The sequence below is a fragment of the Herpailurus yagouaroundi genome, unplaced genomic scaffold (assembly GCF_014898765.1).
Source record: "Herpailurus yagouaroundi ecotype Mexico unplaced genomic scaffold, PumYag 216, whole genome shotgun sequence".
Taxonomy (NCBI): Eukaryota; Metazoa; Chordata; class Mammalia; order Carnivora; family Felidae; genus Herpailurus; species Herpailurus yagouaroundi.
Window position 1 is genome coordinate 12,406,975 of NW_024412447.1, and position 25,231 is coordinate 12,432,205.

Consider the following 25,231-nt stretch of genomic DNA (forward strand, 5'->3'; position numbering starts at 1 on the left):
CCCAACTCTCTCCAAGTGAAAACCAAAGTTACAGGGCAGCCGGGTGGCTCAGTCTGACTCTTGACTTCGGCTTGGGTCATGAGCCCAGGGTTGTGGGATTATACCCAGCGTGGAGCCTGCTTGGGATTCTCTCTCTCCCACTGCCCCTCTCCCCTGCTCACTCTCTCTCTCTCTCTCAAAATAAAAATAAAAAACAGAGTTATACTGCCATACCATGATGATTAATTTTACATGTCAGCTGGGCCACAGGGTGCCCAGACGTTTAGTCAAACCGTCTTCTCAGTATGTCTGTGAGGGTGTTTCTGGATGAGATTAACACTGAATCAGTAGACCGAGTCAAACAGATGGCCCTCTCTAATGCGGGTGGGCCTTGTCCAATCAGTTGAAGACATGAATGGAACCAAAAGACTGAGTAAGAGGGAACTCTATCTGCCACACTGACTGGAGCTAGGATGTTGGTCTTTTTCTGCTTGGGACTCCAACTGAAAGATTGGCTTGGGTCTCCAGCTTGCAGATGACAGATCGCAGGACTCCTTAGCCACCATAACTGTGTGAGGCCAATTCTTCACAATTCTTTTAGTTATATATGTATTACCTATATTTATATTATACTATTATATATATTAATCTCTTCCGGTGTAGGTACAGATATAGATCCTAATGGTTCTGTTTCTCTGGAGGACCATGCCTAATACACCTAGAGGCCATGGGTGGTCCGCCAGCTGCCCCAACCCCAACCCCCTCCCTTGTGCCACCGTTCCTCTCTCTCCTTTCCCCCTCTCTCTCCTTCTGTTCCAGCCGTGTTGTCTTGTTGCCCCCCCAAACATGAGAAGCCCTCTTCCTAGAATGTTCTTCCCTCCAGGATACGAGTGCCTCACACTTTCACTTCTTTCTGCCAACTATTAGATGACTATGAAGCTTTCCCAGATGCACGTACCTGAAATAGTGCGCGCGCACACACACACACACACACACACACACACGCGTGCGCGCCTTTCCACTTTATTTCCCTTAAATTGTTTTAATTTTCTCTATAGCATTTATCAATATCTGCCATACTGCATGTTTACTCCATTTTTTTAAGTTTACTTATTTATTTTGAGAGAGACAGAGAGAGCCGGCAAGGCGGAGAGGGGCAGAGGGAGTGGGAGAGACAGAGAATCCCAAGCAGGGAATCTTCCCCTGAGAGCGCAGAGCCCGACGTGGGGCTCGAGCCCACAAACCATGAGATCATGGCCTGAGCTGCAATCAAGAATCAGATGGTTGACCGACTGAGCCCCCGAGGCTCTGCAGCATTTACTTGTTGTATTTGTTTAATGTCTATCCATGTGTCTCTTCCAACTAGAATATAAATTCCTTGAAAGTAACAAGTTTGCTATACTCCCAAAACCTTGATGACTACCCAGCATCTAGTACCTAGTAATGCCTTATGCCTATTTGTTGATTGGATTAATGAGTAGATTAAAGTTTTAAGTTTGACTTTAGAAGGAGAGAAAGGACATTCTACATAGATGTCAACAAAGGACATATAGACAATCGGTAGAAGATTAGAGTTTGCTGAGTGCTGCTTACGAAATAGGCAACAAAGAATTCAGGGGTTTGCCCTCTAACAAGGACCCAGAGGACAGACTCTCCATGCTGCAGATTAAAGGCTGATCTTTATACTTTTACAGCCTGCAGAGCAAAGAGCATATGTGACATTCTGGTCTATAAATTAAGGAGCCCAACCAGGATATAAGCTTGAGGTGAGTGAGTAGCCCTATGAAGGGCCAAGCCTGTCCTCAAAAAACAGCTCCGGGTCAGCTCCAGCACCGAGATAAATTAGAGACAGAAGCCCTAAAGTTCAATGCCAATGAGAACAGCTGCGATAATTTTTCATTGGAAATAGCCCACCAGAGCCATAAAACCTCAATGAAGAAATCAAACAGAGAAGGTCTAGTTTTAAGCAATGTGACATCCCGGTAACATCTCCAAGAGAAGCTGGGGGGTAAAGTATTGCCCCACGTAAGTAAAGGGGCGGTCCCGCGATAGACGGCTGTCAGAAGAAAGGCGAGAAAGTTCAAGTTGTGGTGCACCTCGTGCACCGGAAGAAAGGGACAAGGGGCTGGAGCCGGGGAGAGGTGGCTCCAGGCTGCGCTAGAGTAGCAACCAAATGCGCGACCCAGGGCTCGCTAACTTCCTCCAGCCGTGACACGGGGGATTAACCGCTCTACCCTGTCCCCCAGGGTAACAAGAGTCCAGTGAGAAAAGTTTGCATTAGACACTTAGAGAATGATAAGCCCCACGTAAGTGTGAAATAATAGCAAGAAGCCATCAGCAGGGAGTGTCGCGTGAGATGTCCCACGGATGTAAGTTAGGTGGGAGACAAGACCAACTTCCGCCACAGCTTGCCCCCCTCAGCCACAAAAGGGCTTCCTGCCCACCTGCCTGCCTCTTCCGCCCATCCTAGTGTTGTTTCAATCGACACTACATTGTCAAGCCGGGCATGGACAGCAAGACGTCTCCTGGAGCCCTGTTGACAGGTGCAACGAGCCATCACAGACTATAAACATCATGCATGTTTGAAATGACGTATGTTCCAGGTTATTTATCACGGCGTTGTTTATAACAACAACAACAACAAAGATTGATAGAGGCGCCCGGGCAGCTCGGTCAGTGAAGCGTCCGACTTCGGCTCAGGTCGTGATGTCAGGGTTGGCGAGTTTGAGCCCCGCGTCGGGCTCCGTGCTGACAGCTCAGAGCCTGGAGCCTGCTTTGGATTCTGCGTCTCCCTCTCTCTCTCTCTCTGCCCTTCCCCCTGTTTGCACTCAGTCTCTCTCTCTCAGAGATAAATAAACATTAAAGAAAAAAAAAAGATTGATAACAGTTTCAGGGTGGATTTCAGCAAATCAAGATACCTCCAAAGGATGGAATTCTGGGCAACAGTTCGTAAACTCCAAGAAGCTCTTTGTGTACTGAAGTGGCATCATTGCCAAAGTAGACGAAGTTTAAAAAAAGAACAGAATGGTAGGTTTGTTACTATTTGTGTAAGAAAGGGAGAGGAAAGGAAGATATGGGAGGGGTTACTTGGATTGCACAGAATGTCTCTGAACGTATACCCACGAGCCAAATATCCTTGTTGCCTCCAGGGAGAAGAACTAGGCAATGGAGGGGTGAATGAATGAGAAAAGAGAGTGGGCAATTGACTATTCACTCTACGTCCCCATGCCTTTTGAGTTTTGTCCAACATGAATGCATTTCCTAAAAAATTAAATTAGAAATAAAAGGCCAATATAAAATACATTAGACGTGCTCATTTGTGGAAAAATTCAAACACAGCAAAGTATACAGAGAAAATAAGCATGACTTCATAGTCTCATCACTGAAGATGAACATGACTTCTTTGGAAATGATCATTATTGATGTTTGATATGTTTCTTCCCAGTTGGTTTTTTTCTTTGCATATTTTGCATAACTGAGATCAGTTGGCCTATAGATTTCTATCCTACCCTAACGTAATAGCATAAGCATTTTCTCACAACACTAAAATGTTAACAGAAGGATTGTTTCAGCAAATGATCTCTCCTCCGTCATATGCACGTACCATGACTTAACCAGCACCCTTAAACATTTAGGTAGTTTTCAATTTTTGGTGATCATTTTTGGGCATTGATCTCTGTGTCTCTGATTGCATCCATAAGCCGAATCCCTAAAAATAGATTTGCTGGATGAAAGGGTACGAATATTTTTCAGTTTCTGTAATATAGATTGCCAGAGTCCCTCCAGGAGCCTTGTATATGACAGCGCCCTTTGCACGGTGACCCAGGACCACTTGCCGTCACGGTAAGATGCCAGAACTTTAAGAAAGATGCCCTTCTTTCTCCAGCTTTGGATCAGAAATCAATACGAAAGGACGACCTCTCTGAGAGCCTGCAGACGTAAATTATACAAGTTTGCTGCTTGTTTTCTAAAACCGTCTTTTCTGGATTCCCGAGGAAGATAACCAGACTTGGTAGATATTCGTAAAGAATAACACTCCTCCGAGCACTTTTGGAAATACTTGCTGAGAGAAAACCTTATTTCATAAGGCAACTTTCTCTACTTACAATCAGGCACCCCCAGCTTTAATTTAAGCCACACAACCGTGAGCCAAAAGGATTACCAACGGTACGTGGATTTCAAGTTGGTTTGAGAAGCAAGACTTCTGGTACGAATGTGGCGACCACTTTGCCTCGTTTCACTTCTTCCCCCACTAGGAATCACACAAAAGCAAACGGAGAATTATCAACTGTGCAACTAGTAGTTTCCACAGAATTCAGAGACGGAGATCATCCAGATTCCAAAGCGCATAGAAGGGCCCCCCCAGGTTGGCTGGGACTGGGCTATGAATTGGGGGGAGCGAAAAATAAGAAGCAATAGGGGTGACACGAGAGCCCAGTGGGGACAAATTTCAGAAAGTGCCACTTAATTGATGCGGTCAGAAGGTAAGGGCTGCTTCCAGGGACTGGGGGAACAGAGCTGGTGACTTAGGCCCTCGGGGCCCCAGCTGGCGCACGGCAGCAGAGAGGAGGCAAGACGCACAGAGAGTCACGGGCTGGGCCATGGCCAAGTGGCGATCTGTCTCTGGGGAGCAGAAGAGGAAGCATCAGGTGCTGCCTGGGCCCCTCCCCTCACACGACCTTCTAGCAAACAGCTGACTCAGAAAACCCAGCCTACGCTGTGATGAATTACATGATGAGGGACAACAGTGGGACTAGTGGGGGTAGTCATTGCTGGATTAAGGATACGGATGCAGCCGACCCTTGAACAACACAGGTTTGAACTGCACGGGTCCACGTATATGAGAAATTTTGCACAGTAGACTCAGTACAATACTTTAAATGTATTTTCTCCTCCTTATGACTTTCTCAATAACATCTTCTCCTCTCTAGCTTACTTTATTGGCAGAATACAGCATATGATACATGTAACGTACAAAACGTGTGTTCGTCGACTGTTTATGTTAGTGGTAAGGCTTCCTTCTGGTCAACGGTAGGTTTTTAGTAGTTAATTTTGGTTTGGTTTTGGTTTGTTTTTAAGTCTATTTATCCATTTTTGAGGGGGGGGGAGAGAGAGAGAGAGAGAGAGAGAGAGAGAGAGAGAGAGAATTCCAAGAAGGTTCAAGCACAGAGCCCTACCCAGGGCTTGAACCTACAGAACGTGAGATCATGACCTGAGCCAAAATCAAGAGTTGGATGCTTAACCAACAACCACCCAGGCGCCCCAGGTAGTTAAGTTTGTGAAGAGTTTAAAGTTATACGTGGATTTTCGACTGCCTAACTCCTACAGTGTTCAATGGTCAAGGTGGCAGTTATAGTATGTATAACATCATATAGATTATAGCTAAAAACAACAACAACAACATAATAGTATAATAATATAAATATAATATATTTAAATAATAATATAAGTATAATAAATATTAATAATAAAATATATGTAAATATAATAAATGAATATAAATATAATACTAATAATATAAATAATTCAGCACCCACACAGAGACTCCATAAGAACAACTGTGGGCAAAAGGCAGAAAAATCATCGATTTCCAAAACTTCTCAATGAAATGTGGCTGGGGAAACTCAGGAGAGAAGCGGGGGCGGGCGGGGGGGGAATGGAACCAACATCACAGAAGTGAAAACGAAACACCGAGGGACAAAAGAAGACACTGCAGAAAACATAAACAGGGACGTGGAGACAGATTTGCAAAACTGGAAGAAAAGCCACAAAATAAAACAGGGAGTCACAGCCCGGGAGAGGTACGAGTACAGATGTAAAAGACAGGCAGAGGAGACCGATATTAGATGCCCTTAATAAAAAATAAAGTGAGCCAGCACGATGAAGGAGAACAAATATTTAACAATACAACTCAGGAAAATTGTCCCGAAAGAAAAGGCCTGACGCTGCCTGTTGAAGAGGAACACCGTGGTCGGGGAAATCGACCCGGGAGAGTCAACACCGAGGCATCTCCTGGCATAGCCGTTGGACTAAATTTAAAGGTAAAGAATCCTTTGCTCTGGCATTTAAAAGTTCGATTACAAGAGGAAAAAAGAAAAACAAACAAACAACAGGCTGACTGCAGATTTCTCCCCAGCAACAGTCAACCCTTGATGACACCGGAGAAAGGCCTAGAACTCCCCAGGGATTCGACCCCTGAGCCAAGAATCTTCTGTTTCTCCAAATTACCTTGCGAGTATAACTAACGACCCTGGACAAACAGTTGTGAACCTGCACAACCCAAGGATCGCTGGCCCACAGCCCTTCTTGAGGAAACTTCTAGAGGATAAACTGTAGCCGTGTAAGAAATCTCTAAGGCTCCACAGCAAAAGAACTGGCCGGGTCCTCCACATGCGCGAGCTCAGAGCGAAAAAATGAAACACACACACGGATTTGGGTGACAGAAGACAATGTGAGTGTCACATGCCCTGACAAGCTAGGAACGAGGCAGGGTAACAACAAAGTGGGCGAGAGAGGCCCAAAAAGGAAATAGGTCTGCTATTTGCCTCATGGGTAACAGAGGACAGAGGGAGAATATTACATAAAGCTGCCAAATCAAGTAATCGAGGTGGAGGAGAGGTAATAAAAGCCTGTTGACAGTTCAAATAGAAACTGCAAGAAAGATATTGTTATTGGGGCACCTGGGTGGCGCAGTCGGTTAAGCGGCCGACTTCAGCCAGGTCACGATCTCGCGGTCCGTGGGTTCGAGCCCCACGTCAGGCTCTGGGCTGATGGCTCAGAGCCTGGAGCCTGTTTCCGATTCTGTGTCTCCCTCTCTCTCTGCCCCTCCCCCGTTCATGCTCTGTCTCTCTCTGTCCCACAAATAAATAAAAACGTTGAAAAAAAAATTAAAAAAAAAAAAAAAAAAAAGAAAGATATTGTTATTGACCAAATTTAGAAGAAGACTGAATTAAGGAAAAGGAAGGAAAGACAAAGGAATAGGAAACATTTTAGGTTTATAACTGTACATACTAGGAAACCATTAGATGCTGTGTAGAAAAATCGGGACTAAGAGAATTAGATAAAGCTATAATTAATTTTGTGAAGGTAACAACTAGAAAAGTACCAACCCTCTTAAATATCAGAAGTACACACACACACACACACACACACACACACACACACAGCAAAGATCACAGAGTGAAACACTTAAGAAGAAGCAATTATAGGTCCTCGAGAAGGACACATAAAATATGAAAAACTAAACCCAGGCAGGCATATCAGTATGCAAATGAGCCTCAATTATTTTTAAAAATAAAAGTTTTTCAGGCCGTATCGCAAAGAAAATCCAAACTCCAGGCTCTAAAGAGACATATGGAAAACAAAGCAATTTTTAAAAATAAAAGCCTGGACAAAGGTAGGCCAGGCAACTACACGCAAAATGAAAGCCGGGTTTATGATATTAATATTAGACAAACTGGCAGTGAGACCAAAAAGTATTTAATGATACAGAGAAGGGCCCTTTTTAATGCTAAAGGGTGCAATTTGCAATTAAGATAAAACAGTTATGAATATTTATATATCCGATTACCTAGCAGCAATATTCCTAAAGCAGAAATTACCCAGACATATAGAAAAATAAACAAAAACCTGCCAGCTGCAGAAGACTTTAACTTCATTCTCTCAGTCCGTGGTAGGGCAAGTCAGCAAAATAGAACATAAATCTCTGGCCCTTCACACCCAACCCAGCCACCTCTGGGATGTATCCTTCAGATATCCTTATATGCACACAAAACGACATGGGCACAGGCCATTTATTTCAGCATCGGTTTGCAAAAAAAAAGCACGGCTCTCTTTTCACCGATAAGGGACCAGTTAGATATGATGGTATAACAATTCGGCGAGCTGTCCCACAGAGAGAAAAAAACAGAGAAGAGAAAGGAGGAGGCTCTGCACGTATTCATGGAAAGAACTCCGACATAGGTTTATTTCAAGTTAAAAAGAGAAATCAGGAAAGTACTGGAAAGTGTGTGTGGTTCACTACAAACCACACACACACGTATACATATACATACAGGAGGCTGGGTATAAGCGTGACTGTATTACCCATGTATTTAAAACCCACAGAATCAGGGGCGCCTCAGTGGCTCAGTCGGTTGAGCGTCTGACTTCAGCTCAGGTCATGATCTCATGGTTCCTGAGTCCAAGCCCCTCATCCGGCTCCGTGCTGGCAGTGCGGAGCCTGCTTGGGATTCTCTCTTTCCCTCTCCCTCTGTTCCTCCACTTGTCTCTCTCTCCCTCTCTCTCTCTTTCTCTCTCTCTCTCAAAATAAATAAATAAACTTAAAAAACAAACAAACACAAAACCATATGTGCAGAAGGGCCCTCGCCATAGTTCCTATCTACTACTAGGTAAAGATTCAAATCTGGTTCCGTGGTCCTTCAGTTCACGTGAAAATCAACACAACAGACCTTCTGCTTTGTTTACACATGTTTATCAGTCCCTTTCGCAACATGAATCTGGGCCCAATTAAACAACCCATAGCACAACAGCCTGTGGCATCCCTTTAACCAAGTCACTACAGAGCCAAGACTTATACTAGAAGCCTCTGATCTGGGCTGGCCGATGTGGCAATGGCTTGAGCTGTGGCTCACTCCAACTGAGATGTGCCGCGAGCGTAAAATACACCCCAAAGTTCAGGGGCTTTGGATGGGAAGAAAGAGCGTAAAACACCTCGTTAATTTTGGACATTGCTTACATGTTGAGATAATAATATTCTAGGTCTTTGGGGTTAAATAAAGGACGTTATTAAAATTCATTTCCCCCGTTTCTTTTTTACTTTCTTAACTGGGCTACCGGAACATTTACCATTACATAAGTGGTTCCGTGGACAGCACTGCTTTTGTGGGGGAAACGTCAGCAAACAAGCTGGAGGTGTGAGCTGATGCTGGAGTAAGAAGGAACCCTAGAAATCTCACTGACTACGACAGTGTTTCTTTCTCAGTCATAATGCGTGTGCAACGCAATCAGCAGGGGAATCTGTTTCTGTAATCGGCGCAGTACCCAGGCTGACAGAGGCTTCATCCTGGCTCATAAGCTCCTCGTCACTGGGACCACGGGAAGGGAACACGGTGAATCACGCGGTGGCTCTCAAAGCGTCCTCTTGGAAGGAGGACACACATCATCAGTGGTCACATTGCATCGGTCGAAGTGAAGTCCTTGGAAATGCCTGATTTCACGGTGGGCGGAGAAGAAAGGCGGAAATACACACACAACAGCGTAAGTGACCATGACCTCTCACCGTACGTCCTGTACAAGGCTAAAGCTGGTGTTGAATTGTCCACACGTGTTGACCCCAAGTGACTTGATACTAACTATCTTTCAAACTTCCGAAGGGTTGACTTCCATTCAGAAGGAACCTGATTTGGGGGAACATACGATGAAACGAAGCCCTGCTAAGTCATCTCTTTTGACCTGCTGATGTCGCCACTTAATTACTTAACCCGCTCGACCGTAAAGAGACCCATGGCTGCGTTCGGCAGCCCGTTTTATAAGAATTGATGCTGATGGGGCACCTGAGTGGCTCAGTCGGTTAGGCGTCTGACTCCCGGTTTCAGCTCAGGTCATGATCCCACAGTTGCGTGAGTTCGAGCCCCGAGTTGGGCTCCGCCCCGACAGTCAGCGCAGAGCCTGCTTGGGATTCTCTCTCTCTCCCTCTCTCTCTGCCCCTCTCCTACTCGCGCTGTCTCTAGCTCTCTCAAAATAAAGAAATAACATTTGTAAAAAAAGAATCTATGCTGAGCCAAATCTGCTTCGTGCTCTGTACTCTCATTCAGAGCTACGCAGCATACATTTCCTCAATCTGTCACCAAATAGCTTTCAGATATCTGGAGACCTCTACGGCTTCAGAAGCTCTCCAGGCTACCTATTTCAACTGCTCCTCATGTAAAATGGTGCCATATCTCCTCATCGCCTTGCTTCTTTACTAGAACGCTGTATTCTTCGGCCACACATACCACCTCCTTCACCGACAGGAAGCCACGCATTTAGGTCCACTGCTATGTGGTTTGTCTGGGCTCAGCCATGTCACAGCCAAAGAGAAGCTTTAGATGGGATTGCGGGGGTCTTCTCAGATCGTGTGATCTTCCCCTCTATCAAAAGGGTGGGCACATCCACACCGGGACTCCGCCTTCCGCCTGGGCCCCAGAGAAAGGAAATGCAAGGAGCAGAGACCCGCAGACCCACAGCGGTCCACCTAAAACATAAGCAAGAAGTTACTATCTGCATCTGTAAGCCACTGAGATGTGAGGCTGTTTATCGCACAGGCAAAGCAGGCCAATCCAGAAATAACCCCAAAGCGGCAGTTTTAGGAAAGGTGGGATTTTCACAAACCGCCCCACTGACAGGAGATTTTCTTCCAAATGATGCTTCACAGTGCGATACCTGATTTTATTTATTTCGTGAATATTTACATAGCAGTGACTATATGCCCAGAACTATTCCAAGCATTTTACGCAAATTCATTTACACGATCATCAGTTGTGTTCCCTTATTATCCCTGTTCACAGGTGAGAATACTGAGGCAGAGAGAGTTCAAGGTCACACGGCAGGCAAGCACCAGATCAGAGTTCAAACCCAGGCTATCCAGCTGCAAAGCCCACGTCCTTGACCGCTATGTTATGCAACTATCATAACCATTAACGTTTGTTGGGCTTTGTGACACTAAGCACATCCAATCCTATGTGATTCCCCTAACACCTCCAGGAAGCAGGGAAAAAGAAGACTCAGAGATGCAAAGTCACTGACCCAAGGTTACCCAGTGACTTGATGGCAGTAAAGTCCATGCTCTATAAAGACGAGGCTTTTTCTATAGAGGAGGAACCTCCGAATACTAATGGAGTCAATCAGTTGAAGTCTTGCTGTTCAGATCTGGTGGGAGGCACAGATGTTATCAACCAAATCTTACCACCTCTCTATTTCCAAGACTTCCCTTCGTGCTTATCACTGTCACCGTCGCTGAAACATATTTGCTGGCTGCCTACCCAGGAAACGCATGGTGCTGGGCTCCCTTGCCCCCGTTATGCTAATGAGGGTGAAAGATGAAATGAACACCACCACCCCCACCCCGTGGATAGGGAGGCGTCCGGCACCCCGGTCGGGAGGCTGTGGTTTTCACAAGACTGTGCAGCAGCGGGCTGCCCCGGACAGTAGCAGGAACAGAAAACATAATCTTCCCATCCTCCTCCTGTGTCATTATCGCCAGGGAGGGCCTCGGCATTAGAGGAACGGTGTGAAATGGACAATTCACACATCTTCAGAGTTTCTCAACAACGTCGGTGCCCGCCGCTGCCACAGCCGCCTTGAAGTCTTCTCACAACAAGAAAAGTATTAGACACGGACCAGCGGGGAAGCTCGTGGAAACAGGCATGTGCCCATGTGTGTGCGCGCGCACACACACACACACACACACACACACACGCATACTGCCTACACCCCTTTCTCTACTCCCCGGAAATGGCAAGGAATATGGGGGCTGGAGGGGGAAGGGGTGGAGAAGGAGGCAGCAAACATTCGAGGAAGGGCTCCTCTTTCCTTGCCGGGATCATCAGGAGAGCAGGGGATGTCTGCAGCCCCAGGTAACAGGCCGATGGCCTCAGGGGAATCTCCCTTCTCCAGACTCTGCCTTCAGAGTCAGACCACTTCTGGAACCAGGCCCCGTGGTACAAGGCCCTCCCAGACCTTGTCTGGTACCCTGGCCCCCTGCAGACAGGATGCAGCCAGGGAGAACAAAATCCCACCTTGATCCCTGCCTGAGCAGCCCTCCTGGAGCCTGCCGGTCCCGGGTGAAGGCTCAGCCCCTCCCACACCTCTGAGCCACTCTGGCCTTTAATTAGGAACAATTACGGAGCTCAAAGTTCCATACTCTGAGCGTTGAGACTTCAGGCAGTTCTGCCTAAATCCTAAAACAGAGCTGTTTCTCCACTGGCACCCATATTAGGGTTCTCCAGAGAAATAGCACCAATTATATATATATGAGAGAGAGAGAATGAGATAGATTTATGCCTAGGATTATGGAGGCTAAATCCCATGATCTGCCACCTGCAGGCTGGAGAACCAGGGAAGCCAGTGGTATAGCTCTACTCTGAGATCTGGGGACACTAAGAATGTAAGTCGAGGTCCAAAGGCAGGAGAAGACCAATGTCCCAGCTTGGCAGGCAGGCAGGAAGCAAAAAGGGCTAATTCCTCCTTCCTCTGCCTTTTGGTTCTATACACAGGCCTTCGACGGATCAGATGACGCCCACCCATGTTGGGGAAGGCAATCTATTTTATTGACTCCACCCATTCAAGTGCCAATCTCATCCAGAAACATCCTCACAGACATACCCAGAGATCATGTTTAATCTGGACACCCTTGGCCCCTTCAGGTTGATATATCATATTAGCCATGACGGCACCTCTACCCCAGGCCACAACACCCTGTTCGATAAACTGCCTGTAACACCAGTTCCTCCAGGAAAGAGACCCGCCATATTTTGGCCAGTGTCTCCTTTCAAGGCCGAGTTCATTGTCATAGAAATCCACCAGATTGCTTCTTGCTCAGTCACTGCCTGCCTGCCTGTCACTGTCGTTGCATTCGGTCCTGTTCTAACACATTTCATACTCTAATAAAATTTTGAGGCTGTATGTCCCCCCACCAAACCCTACAGTCTCTGGAGCAAGGACCATGTAAGTTCTGTGTCTTATTCATCTGTGTATCCCTAACAACCAGCCTCCCCAGAGGAGGCCCCCAGTCAGTAGTGGTTGAATGGACCTCGTTCACCAGCCATGGTGGTCTGGCACTCCCAGCTGGATGGTTAAGATGCAAAGGGCTGGAAGGCTCAGATCAGCCCAGGCGAGTTACCATCAGAAGCCAAAAGACACTCTCGCCTCACAAAGCCCAGCTGAAAGAGACTCTAAGTTTTGCCATTTGCGGTCCCTGTTGCTATGGGAATAGAATGCCTCGTATGTGGCATATCCACGTAAGAGGAATGTGTCTTCCAAGCATGACCTTGAGTGGCATTCCCACATCTGGCAGCACCAGAGGCCACTATAGGAGCCCTTGAGTCTAAAAAAGGGGGCACACACCTCCCCTGCCCCTCCTCTGCCCTTCTCCTTATCCCCTCCCCCTCTGTCTGTCCCCCTCTTCTCTCTCTCCCTTCCTCTTAAGCCCAAACACTCAGATAATCAACTGGCTTCTCAGAATCTCCTCTCCTAAAGATCAGCGTCTCGTCTGTGCAAAGGCAGGTAACTAAATCCCACCCCCCACCCCGCCCAGGTCACGGGGACACTTCGGGCAATTTTGTCTGCTCCGTAACGGCGGGGTCCACGTTAACGCAGCTCCTCTCACTGGCTGTGGCCTGGATGGCGGACAGGGGTAGCAAAGAAAGGAAGCAAACGTTGACTGAGCAATTACTCCGCGTCACTCTGTCCAGGGGGGTGGGGGCTCTTCCTCCATTTGCTGAGCCGTGCCAGTCAGGAGGCATTACTACCTCCATCTTTATAGGTCAAGCAGTTGAGGCCTACTGATCTCCAGGAGCGATTAAGGTGTGAACCCAAGACTTGAGCGTAACTTAGATTCTCTGTATCCCCCTCGGGTCCCCGAGTTTCGTCTCACGGATAATGAGGGATCAGCATCTCCAGTACTTTCCCCTTCTAATCCACCTTCAGGGCTTCAAGCAGGTTACCTTCCGTTGAACCGTTGACCCCCCCCCCTCTTCCCTCTGTATCGTGGAGATACTCAAAGGGTTGAGAGGGCAACAAGCGAGGGGGAAGAAATCAGCCACCCCGCATCGTAGGTCCCTTGGTCCTCGTTCGCTGGCCGGTGTGGGCTCATGTTTTCCACCTACTGGCCACGTCGGAAAGCTCTGATGTGCTCTCTGTGCGATTGGGGGGACACTGCCTCCCCAGCCCCATTCTCTTGTTCTGGTCCCTATTTCCACTCTGCCCTACGTGAAGGCAGTGATTCTCAGAGTGCGGTTCCGAGGCAGCCGCTTCAGCCTCACGGAAGAGCTTGCTAGAAATATAGTTTCAGGCCCCTCCCTGGCCCCACTGAATCAGCAACGCTGAGGGTGGGGCCACCCACCAGCAAACTGTCTTTTAACAAGCGCCCCAGGTGACCCCCCAGCGCTCCCACGTTTGCAAACCCCTGATTTTAAAGGCTGTTCTCCCGCCCTACGAACGCGGTACCTCTTTCCAGCCCGCCCTCCGCCCCTTTTATTTCCCGTAGGACCCAATTTGAGAAGGGTGGCATTTCAGTGGCAGGTGAGATTTAAACACTGCTAAAACTGACATTTTTCCTCATTTCCAGCTCTGTCAGATACCTGACTGCAATTTTATAATACTCCAGAGGCAGCCCCCACCCCCCCCCCCCCGTCAGAAAATACCAATGCGAAATAAGAGCAGATTATTTTAAAATGCCTGTTGGCACATTGATGCCACTGGCCGGTTTATACTGACTAATTAATCCTGATTTGACCTGAATTAATGCCTGATCCATGTAAAATGATGGAGATTTGCTGGCATGCAGTAAATTCGAGAATTAAGACCCAAAGGCATGTGGGAGAGGATTCGGCATCAGACAACCGTGAGGAGTAAAGTCCTTCTTCAACGGGTGCGTTCTTTGAGGGCCAGTATTTCTCCCTTTCTCCTCCCCGCCCCCATGCCTCCTTCCAGGAGAAAAAAAATTGCCAAGACTCGAGCATATTGTCTCCCCGTCTCCCCAATAAAGGTAAACTGACAGGGCTTTCAATGAAAGGCTCTGCATGATCGGAATTAAATGTCAAATACGATTTTCTGTTGGCAATTCAAAGCGTTGGTGTCAAAACCGTAACTGACAGCACGACTGCAGATTAGTATCTGTCTGGAATGGTGGCGTCACAGTGCGGGGAAGGTTTATGATTTAGTAGATTAACACAGCTCACGCTACCACTTACGAGAGAATTTGTTCAAGCCGGAGCCGATTAGATTGTGACTGCCGATGAGCGGGAGAGCCCCTCCCCCGAAGTTCGGTCGGGCGCTTGATGGCTCCCCTGTGGGGGTCTGCCATCCTTACGGGTGACAGCCAGCAGAGGTGAGTGGGCCACAGTCTGCCAGCAGCCAGGCTGTCTCAGGAGCCACCCGTGACGTGTGCCGGCGATGTCTCAGGGAAAATGGAGTTCTTATTGATCCAACCAATATGAAAGGGCCTTCCAGGTTGGAGATTTGATTTATTTAGCTTCTGCTCCTCACGTGGGATGGAGGGAGGAAGCGGGGGTGGGGGGCTGGTGGGGGGCTTCCTGGCAAGTCATTGAATCACGCCCTCCACCACTAGGTTTCTTCCAGCGCTAGGGAACGCGCAGAGAGCAGGGCCCAGAGCGGTCAGCAGTCTTGCCCAAGATGACAGAGCTTGGGAGGAGGGAGAGAGGTGGTTGGTTCGTCTGGCTCGAGGCTCACAAAGTGACGGACACTGTCTTAGGCACTCTTATCTCCAACGTCTTGAGCGACAGTCACAAAGACTTAGATATTCAGAGGCAAGTGCACTCCGGACATGGGCGAGGGCTAGATCCCGACCTCTCCGCTCAGCGTTCTCTGCGACATCTTACGAAGAAGTATCCCTAGAGCAGATACTCCAACCGAAAAGGGGATAAAAGGGCTTTGGAAACCATGCTTCCATCTTGCACGCACTGCATGTCATTTCTGCCGAGTGACAGTCCATAGGACCCAGATAATAAAATAAAGAAAATGGATGCTCTGTGTCTTGACCGGCCGTAAATCGTAACCGGTCTTCCGCAAGCCTGATTTAAGAGTTTCATCTCGCACCGACCATGTTTGCTCTTTCTTTTTTTTCCCCCCCTCTTGTCCCCACTCCTGGGGAAGAGGGAGGAACGGTGAAAGCCGTCAGTTCAGAGCAGCATTTATATTATCCAACAACGGCAGGATGTGACAGCATAGGAGACTCACAAGATAATGTTGAGACTCTGGTTTTAGAATGTTTACTCTCTTCTGGGTGAACTCTGACATCCAAACGCATTAATGCGGTGCCATTTGCAACTCTCATGCCAATCTCTATCCTTGTAAGTATCAGAATTTTAATGCCTGCTTCCCTGTTTGAGTTATGGTAATTTATTGTAATAGTGTATTTTGACCTTTTCAGTACTTTGTATTTTTATTGGATAGCTGTTTCACCTCTTCCCTCGAGGGTTAGCCAGGCTGAAAATGAGAGAGAATGGTAAGACCAACCAATCAAAATACAGAATATTAAAAAGGTCAACACACAAGAGCAAACTACTAATTTGGCAAACACACAAGCTCAAAGAGAATAAAGGCTCCAAACAGCATGGTGGCCAGAGCAAGAATAAGGGGGCAGAAGGAAGCTAAGGGGGTCCTCTCAACCTATAACCGAGCAGTTAGTTCAACCACTGAGTATGAACTCGTCCGTCATCCCAACCAAAGGAGAGGAGAAAGCCAGTGCATCCTCCAAAGGGTGTAAACACCATTTCTGTTTCCACCTGGTCAATGGAGATGGCAAAGAGAGGCGGTGGGGTTGAAAGGTCCGAGCCCAGAGATGCCAGGAGACCTTCAAAGAAAATGTGGAATAACCAAAGGATGCACCAAAGACACCGTGTTTAACCCCCTGCCTACACGCCGATGAATGTGTCCAGGAAACTCTCCAGGGAGGGAAGTCCTCAACCTCCCCCATGGACTCTTCCTAGTTGCACTAAACTAAAGAATAATAACAAGCTTGGCTGACTATCAAGGTTAATAGGATCATTAAAAATTCAAAGCATGCTAACTCAAGTGGACTTCCAGGTCTAGTCTACCGGAGGCCATGGCCATCCAGTAACCAGGAAACACACTGAACCAATTACCAGGGTGCGGCCCCTCCCCCGCTGAAACTCACACTGTTGTTAGCAAGACACAGCAACATACACAGAAGGTGTTCAATATCCCAGGATGATTGGCACCAGAAAAGGGACACTCGAAGGGAACCCAGGTGAAACAGGGACCAAAACTCTCAGGGTGAAGAGGGAAACGATTTTGACTGCCCCTTCATCTCGAAAAATAAGATGACAATTTATGAAGAGGTCATCTTGGTTTCTTTTCTATTTAATAAAATGGAGGTTAAAATTCTAATCATATTCTCAAAGTACAAAGGATTAAGGGTTGACTGGGAAGTCGGGGCACAACTCTCTCAGCAAAATTTTATGTTAATATAGATACATCGCCCTTCACAGCACCTTGGGAACAATCACAAACAGCACAACTTTTATGAAATATTCAGAGGACTATTTTATAAATATTCAGGGCACTAATATAAGTGCCCCCTCTAAATTCCTTTATAGTCCAGCTTTTCTCTGCCTTAACAGCTCGATCTATGATTCCGTTGGCTGATTTCCTAGTGTTCAGTTGTAATCTGGGAGATCCTTGTTTGTTGACATTTTCAAGCAATCTGAACCATCCCACTAGGTCACGTCCGTCAAGCTCATGAAATCCTGTGTTGTTTACAAAATTTGCAATTTCCACTTGCTTTTGATTTGCACTGTGCTGACAAAACATCTGAAAATCATCTGTAAAACTGGCCAAGCATTGATGTCATACAGGTTTGTGTTACACAGAGTTATGTTTGAGTTGGGTCTAATTTTTAAAGTCTGCCAAATGAATATTTGATGGCTGTTAATTCCCTGTGTGAATTTTTAACGACAGGTACTCTCACAATGAAAAACTCAGGCACGTGGAGCCCAGGTTTATCTAAGCGCAAACCAGAATATTTTCGACCTAAAACACTCCATAACAGACACGAAGAAAAGGGACCGCTGAAGTATATCCAACCATTAACACTTTGTAGTCTGACTCTTAGGTAGGGCGGGCCCGGCAGGTTACGTCGTAGGAGAAGAATTTTGGGGTTAGAAACACTATATAGATTTGCAATGGCTGTTCTTTAAGAATATTTAATACGTACCATACTCAGATTACACTGTTAAATTAAAAAACGCTCTCTCAAAAAACACATGTTGCACATGATCCCTGTTTTTAGAAAAACTACCCTTTATTAAACATTTACTGGGTACCACGAACTGTACTTTGCACTTTATATGCCTTATATTATTCAATTCTCGTAACAGCCCGGGAGAAAGGCATCGATACCTACAAGTTATAGGTAATGAAATAAGACCCAGAAGTCAAGCAACTTGCCCGAGATGAAATGTGTAATTAGTGGCAAAGACTCAGTCCTGACCCCAGGCTCAGACTCTTAACCTACTCCATCACAGTACATAGGAAAGGCTTCTAGAAAAATGAAGCTACTGGGTAAGATCGTGAATGCCTGTATTCGCTTCTTTGTAGTTTGCCACATTTTCCACATTTTCTAAATTAAAAGTGATTGATTTATACTCAGAGAAAAGAAAGCTAGTTTTTATTGTAACAAGTTAAAGTTCGAGGAGCATCTGGGTGGCTCAGTCGGTTGACCGTCTGACTCTCGATTTCAGCTCAGGGCAGGATCTCACGGGCCATGAGATCAAGCCCTGCATCGGACTCAACGCAGAGCCTGTTTAGGATTCTTTCTCTCCCTCTCTCTCTCTGCCCCTTCCCATGCTCATGCTCTCTCTCTCTCTCTCTCTCTCAAAGTAAGTGTATAAACTTAAAAAAAGAAAAAGGTAAAGTTAGAGACTAGAAATCACCATGTTGCTTGTAGCTAAAAGGCAGAGCTTTGTAGGGAAACGGGGAAGAAAGTCTGGCTCAGTTACAGCTTGAGGGAAGTCTCCCAGCTGGCAAGCAGCCTTCAGATGGAGGGTTTGGCACATCCTGTAAGTGCCGCAGACATAGACACTGCCCACTTGACCTACCGAGCAGCTTAAAAGAAATGGCGTGTGTGTTAGAAAAGAACAGTGACCAGTCAGAGCCGGAGACAAGGACGTCGCCCACATCCTATGGAGACCCATAGGACTGCCTGTCCCCTCGCCCCACGGGCCCCTCCTACAGCCCAAACCTCCCTCTGCTGTGAGGCCGACTCTGTCCCAGGTCAGAGCACTGAGCCCCACAGGAGGATTGCTAACCTCTCCAAGACTTCAGCTCCCCAAGAATGGGGTCCTGCCTTCCCGCGGGCCTCGGAGACTGCCTGGGGCTGTCCCAGCTACCTGGGCCTCCTGAAGGCACCCGTGCGCCAGCAAGGCCCAGCCCCGCTCCAGCTGGGGCTCACAGCACAGCCAGCCATACCTTCAGGGACCTCACCGACACCGCCAACCTGATGCGTGAGCCGTCCTTGTTGTTGGCCACCACAGCCTTTCAGCCAAGCTACGCATTCACGGTCACAGTCTGGTCCCAAGTCTTTAACCCGGGCTTTGCACCGTGCACTGCAGGGAGCTGAGATTCTCTTCTCTCTGCTGTCAGAGGGGCAGGTAGACCCTGGACCCTGCCTCTCTCTCAAGCAAACGGAGTGTACCAGGGCATGCACGATTGGGGCAGCATGGACTTCGAGCCGCCCTGGTGGGTTTTCTTTGCCCCCACACACCATCCTTTTCCCTCTCCGACCTCCTGAGCTCCTGCTTTCTCCCCGGTAGCTGAAAAAATTATAATGGCGTTGCTCGTTTACGGTGTATCGGGCGCTCTTACGGTTGCTTTACATCTACATAGCAATGACATGAATTACAAGTTCGCTGGGCCTCTTTTGCTTCCCCTGAAAAGCGGGGCAGTTTAATGAGACCCTCTCCAGTCTTCTCCGGGAGCTCCCGGAATGAGGGCCAGGATTACCACGGCCTCGTCGCCTTACCTGGTTTGAGAGGACGGCACCTTTCAAGGAAAGGAGATCAACGTAGAAATACAGAGGAACGCTTTCTCTAGGATGCAGTGTTCAAGCCCTTAACCTGACCTTGAAGAAAGAAAAAGATGTGTTGGGATTTCTCGTAGAAGTGGAATAATCGGGGGAGGAGTTGGCGTCTGATAGAGGAAGCACGTTCATGGCCAAGTGGCATCCGAGAGCTCGGGATGGAATTGTGGAAGACGGGCCAGTTGGAAAAGCAAGTCCAACAGGAAGAAAACAGCTTCCAGGGAGTTACGATCCCAGACCCAGGTTCAGCAACGTGACTGGGCCTCTCCACACAACACTAACCAAGAGCTAATATATAGTATTTATTCGAGAAAGATGGTTCCAGGGTAAGGAATGAGATTTAGTTACCATAACGCACATTACTTCTTGGAGCTCCCAGTTCCCCTATGAGAAAAGCCATTTTTCTTTTTCAATATACGTCTGATGTTTGCAATCCGTAGGGCTATTGTCAAATGGTTTCCACTTACTTGAAAAGACAACTTCTCTGCCTTGAGGTTTTACCTATCAGATCTCGGTGCTGGCACCCATTGCTGTGGCATTACACCAGCCACGGAATTACGCACAGGGACGACAAACATCACCTGTCATCCTGCCCAGAAGTGGCTCAACATACCATATCCCACTTCGCAAATCTGGGTAAAAAAACTATCGTCCAAAACAACATGAAAATCAAGAGTCCTCTCTCTCTGAGGATCCATGGAGTCTCCCCTCTTTTTTCCAGGCTAAAGAATCTGTAATTATTACCTCTTTCTCTCTTTGGTGGGAGAGGTCGTCAAATCAACTTTTGTTCTAGGCATTTTTTTTTTTTCCAGCTAATTGATAACCTCCCGCCTCACAGGTACCGGGCTTGGCGATAAGGGTCTTTTTCTTTATACTAAGATAGCACCTTGCTCTAAAGAGGTCTAAGCATTTGCAAATACCGACTCATTATTTATTGCAGGTATTTCACAGAGTTCGATCGTTCTAAGTTACAGAAAAAGTAAAATCAATAACTGTTTCTTATGTAATTACTGTCCATGCAGAGCCTATGCATTTCCGTGCATTAGTCATACTCCAATTATGGTCCGAAGTCACTACTGACCAACCGAGAACTAGTAGTATAATTATGGGAGGGTCAGAAACCCTGGGGGCTGTGAGCTTGTACCACGAATCTCCGCTTTCTCGTTTGTAAAATGACCAAGTTGTGGCTCTCTTGGGTCAGCGACATTAGGCTGTTATTCTATGCCATGTGGGCAATCTGCTCCATAAGCAGACCTGCATCAGGCGCGGGGAAGACAGACACGCACGTCCTCTCTGCAGAGAGCTGGCTGCTGTCTTTCTCTTGCCCCTCTAAACCAAAGCCAGTTCCTGTCTTGATTCCTCTGGGCAGACTTATCTGACTCCTCTGGTCCGCATTGAACTTGCCTCAAATGAACCCTGGTCCTATTTTAAAACTGTACTCCAGCAGGGAGCACATACTGCCATGTATTTTTCTGAGTGCTCTTTACAGCCCGTCCAACAAACTAAATTGTGAGCACTTAACGGAAGTGCTTATGTGTTCAAGCCCCGATCCCCCAAATCAGACCATAAACACAGTAGGCAAGAAATCCTTTGTTCCTTTTCTGTTTATGTTACTAGTAATAAATTATGAAAGAGACCCTTTCTGAAAATCTAGGGGCCCAGAATATACAATTATGCCAATGGGCTCTCACTTACAACCATGCAACTTATGTCCAAGCCAAGACCTAGTTTTAGTCTCCTCTCCCCATTCCATTGTCTCCTTCCTGCTCTCTCCCTCCACTTCCCTCTAAGTATGCTGGCATTACCGCTGTGATGCTCCTCTTTGAAATCCCTCCGTAACACCTCCCTGCATGAATAAGCAAGGGGCATGTGGTGTGACCAAAAGGATATGAAATTTCAGACCAATACTTCCAGCTGTGATGGAAGAAAAACTCATCACACAACGAAAATCGGGGTTGGAGGGAAAGAGCTCTCTCCCCTTCTCATCAAGAAGATGCCAGGTCACTGGCTATTCCTGGGGACTATGTCTTACTCCAGACCTGATAGAAAGGTGAGGAGGGACAGAAGGAAGGAGTCCTACCGGTTTTATCAGTAAAGGATATCTAGAGAATTCTGCCTCTGGCAATCTGGTGTGCCGAGATATTCTGCAACAGCCTTTTACCACCAAGCTAGTCAGATGTTGGAAGAATTACAATAAAAGTAAGTGCATTGCTGAGCTCACAAGAAAATAAGGAAAATCCTCAAGGGCAAGAAGGAGGAGGAGGAGGAGGAGGAGGAGGAGGAGGAGGAGGAGAAGTTGTTTTGTAACATCAGACTTCCAAGCAAACACTAGAGTTGAGTTGCCTTGGGAAAATGTTGATTCCAAGAATCTAGAATTTTGGAAATGAGCAACCACTCCTAAGGGTATAAGAGCAAGTTCGGTGTCCATGCAAAGCAAATAAGGGGAACCTAAGAATCCTGCATTTACCAGAGGATCCCAAGGGCACACCCCAAGTGAAAGGGATACAAAGGTGTTAACAGCACATTTCACAAGCTAGACCGAAAGGATGAACATTGTTCTCTAGAACACACGGAATATTTACCAAAAAATAAATACGTACCAGCCCACAAACAACCCTCAAAGTATTTTCAAGAATTGGGTATCCTGTAAACCGTATTTGCATACTATCTATATTCTTTTGCGACAGTACAATTGAGATAGAAGTCAATTTTTAAATGAACTTGAAATAATAATAAATCAGAAATTTTAAAAACATGTTTCTCCATAACTCATGAATCAGCATAGAGATCATAATAGAAATGTTTAAATATTTATAATTAAATAAAATGAAAACACCATCTATCAAAACTTGTGGCATACAGATAAAGGAGTAGGTAGAAAGAATTTATATTCAAATTCTGACATCAAAAAGGCAAGGCTAAAAATTAGCGAGTTAAACTTCCAGCTTAAGAACTTGGGTGGAGTAGGGGGTTGGCAGACGAGAATATACATCTAAATAAAGGAGAAGAAAGGATGACAAACGCAAAGGAAGAAAGGACAGACATTAGTGCAACAGAAAACAAAGAAAAGTAGAAGGAATGAACAAATCCAAGAGTTGATTGTGTGAAAATATCAATAAAGGGGTGCCTGGGTGGCTCAGTCAGTTAAGCGTCCAACTTCAGCCAGGTCACGATCTCGCGGTCCGTGAGTTCGAGCCCCGCGTCGGGCTCTGGGCTGATGGCTCAGAGCCTGGAGCCTGTTTCCGATTCTGTGTCTCCCTCTCTCTCTGACCCTCCCCCGTTCATGCTCTGTCTCTCTCTGTCCCAAAAATAAATAAACATTGAAAAAAAAAATTTTTTTAAAAAAAAGTTAAAAAAAGAAAAAAGGAAAGATCAATAAGATACACAAATTTCTAATGAGGCAGAAAGAGAGAAGTCACAAAGAAATAATAGAAGAAATTTTTTAAATGACATAACTAAAGATAGAGTTCAAGTTAAAAAGGATAAAACGAGAATATTATGGAAAACTAAATTGGGTTAAATTAGCATGATTCCAGAAAGGCAAAACTAATTCAATATGTAAAAACCCACTTATGTTCATCTTTCTTCCTTCATTCATTCACATCAATTCAGAGCAATTAAAGTCTCACTGTAACGTCACATAGTTATCTCTTTTCTTTCCTTTCCTTCTGGGTCCACTCAACCCCAGCCAAAGGAACTGCATTTGGGGCCTGGGTTTCTTTTCCACAGACTGAGAAATTTCCCATGGGAACATTAAACACCTTCACAGTGTGGTATCCCAACCTCTTGAATGTCTAATCTTTCCAGAATCTCAGGGAATCATAAGGAAACAAATATAATCGCGTGGGGCCCATTTCCAGAATATTGAGAAAAATCACTTACTCTCCAAACCAAATGCAACCATTAACTTACAATCTTAACATCAATTCCCAAGCAGATGTAATGTCTCATCGAATCTACATCCAGGCTGTTACCACCAATCATCCGTAAGGAGCTCGTATTAGTTTGATCAAAACAACACCAACAAACCAGAAAAACGTGAAGGAGGAGCCAGAAAATCCCATGGGGTTCACCTGTGATGGAAACATGCCAGTCAGTCAGCCATGCCAGGTGTCCAAAGCTCAGCACCTACAAAGGTAATACTCATTTGAAGGAAGCGTCTCATCAAGACCCCAGATTTGCCATATCCCGACAAAATACCTCTTGCAAAGTGAATAAAGGACCAACCTACCACATCCTTCCTCAAGACCTTTCTTTTAAGGTTCACCCAGTAAAGCTTATTTCTCTCAACAGTTTGTGCAGGATTCCTTCCTTTGCCTCCCCAGCCCTGCATACGTGGTGCCGTAAATTTCCCTGAAGGGGGCTTAGCAGCAGCTCCCTTCCGTCAAAATCTGTGGCCTCGTATCCTTCCCTAAACCCAGGGGCACACTATACCCTTCTCTCTGTACTTCTCCAAATCTGAAGGCTCTCAAGGCTTGCTTGCTTGCTTGCTTGCTTGCTTGCTTGCTTGTACAGCATTTCAGTTTCTGTGGCAACTGCCTCTTCCTTCCATCCTGGAATGCCTCAGCTTTGCCTCATCATGTCATCCTCCAGGGAGAACATCCCCCTTAGTTTCCATATCTGTCCCAGCCGGGGTCACCCACTTAAAAACTTTCTCCTTTTAAAAATTTGTTTATTTAAATGCAAATTTAAATACAATGTTTAACATACAATGTATTCTTGGTTTCAGGAGTAGAACCCAGACTCCCACTGCTTGAACCCGCCTACTACGTATTTCTAGGAATGTCATCGCTGAACGGGAAAAAAAAAAATCAAGAACAAAAACAAACACAAAACTAGACAAAAACAGGACAATAAAGTGAAATTGGAATCTGTTAATACTAAATCATGCCGCAGTCCAAATACAAAAGGCATTTTACACCAGAAGACTGCCGATTTTAAAGTGAGCTTTTTCAAGAACCCAGAAGTTTCCATCCCTGCCAAGCCCAGATTCCTACTAATCAAAATCAAGGCACAAACTCTCTCTTTGAGTTTTGCTAATGAAAACCAGAGCTCCTCTTGACAACGCAAGTTTCTTCTGGAGGCTAAACCAAAACCCCCAACTTCTGTGCGTAAACTCACCTCCGTCTGCTGGAAAACAAATGTTGGCTAACGTCAAGGTAAATGGACCGGACCCGGACACCTCGGCCAGCACTGACCATGGCTGCCTTCATCCCCATCCCTACTATATTCCCAGGGGAGCCCAGGGCTGAGGATTTAGCTTCAAAGCTCCATTTGGTCAAAAGCCTGGTGATCTAGGCTGAGCCCCACATGGAATTCGAAAGGTCCTCTAGTCTGTCTACCTGAAGATGTCCTGTGGAGCCCTGAGCGGCAGTGTTCCACGCCCCTTCGCAGACATGGCACATGGAACAGGCCAGGGAGGGGCCCCACTTG

The 25,231-nt window shown here is 46.4% G+C and overlaps 2 long non-coding RNA genes across 2 annotated transcripts in view; one reads left to right on the top strand and one right to left on the bottom strand.

Annotated features, from left to right (window-relative positions):
- LOC121017766 (uncharacterized) overlaps nt 1–25,231 on the bottom strand; it is a 62,870-nt gene that overhangs the window by 13,810 nt on the left and 23,829 nt on the right. The gene's annotated exons all lie outside the window — the stretch shown is intronic.
- Nucleotides 23,746–25,231, top strand: part of LOC121017765 (uncharacterized) — a 7,401-nt gene continuing 5,915 nt past the window's right edge. The window contains exons 1-2 of the long non-coding RNA XR_005784888.1: nt 23,746–23,934; nt 24,528–24,957. This is a non-coding gene — a long non-coding RNA (uncharacterized LOC121017765). The remainder of the gene's footprint in view (nt 23,935–24,527; nt 24,958–25,231) is intronic.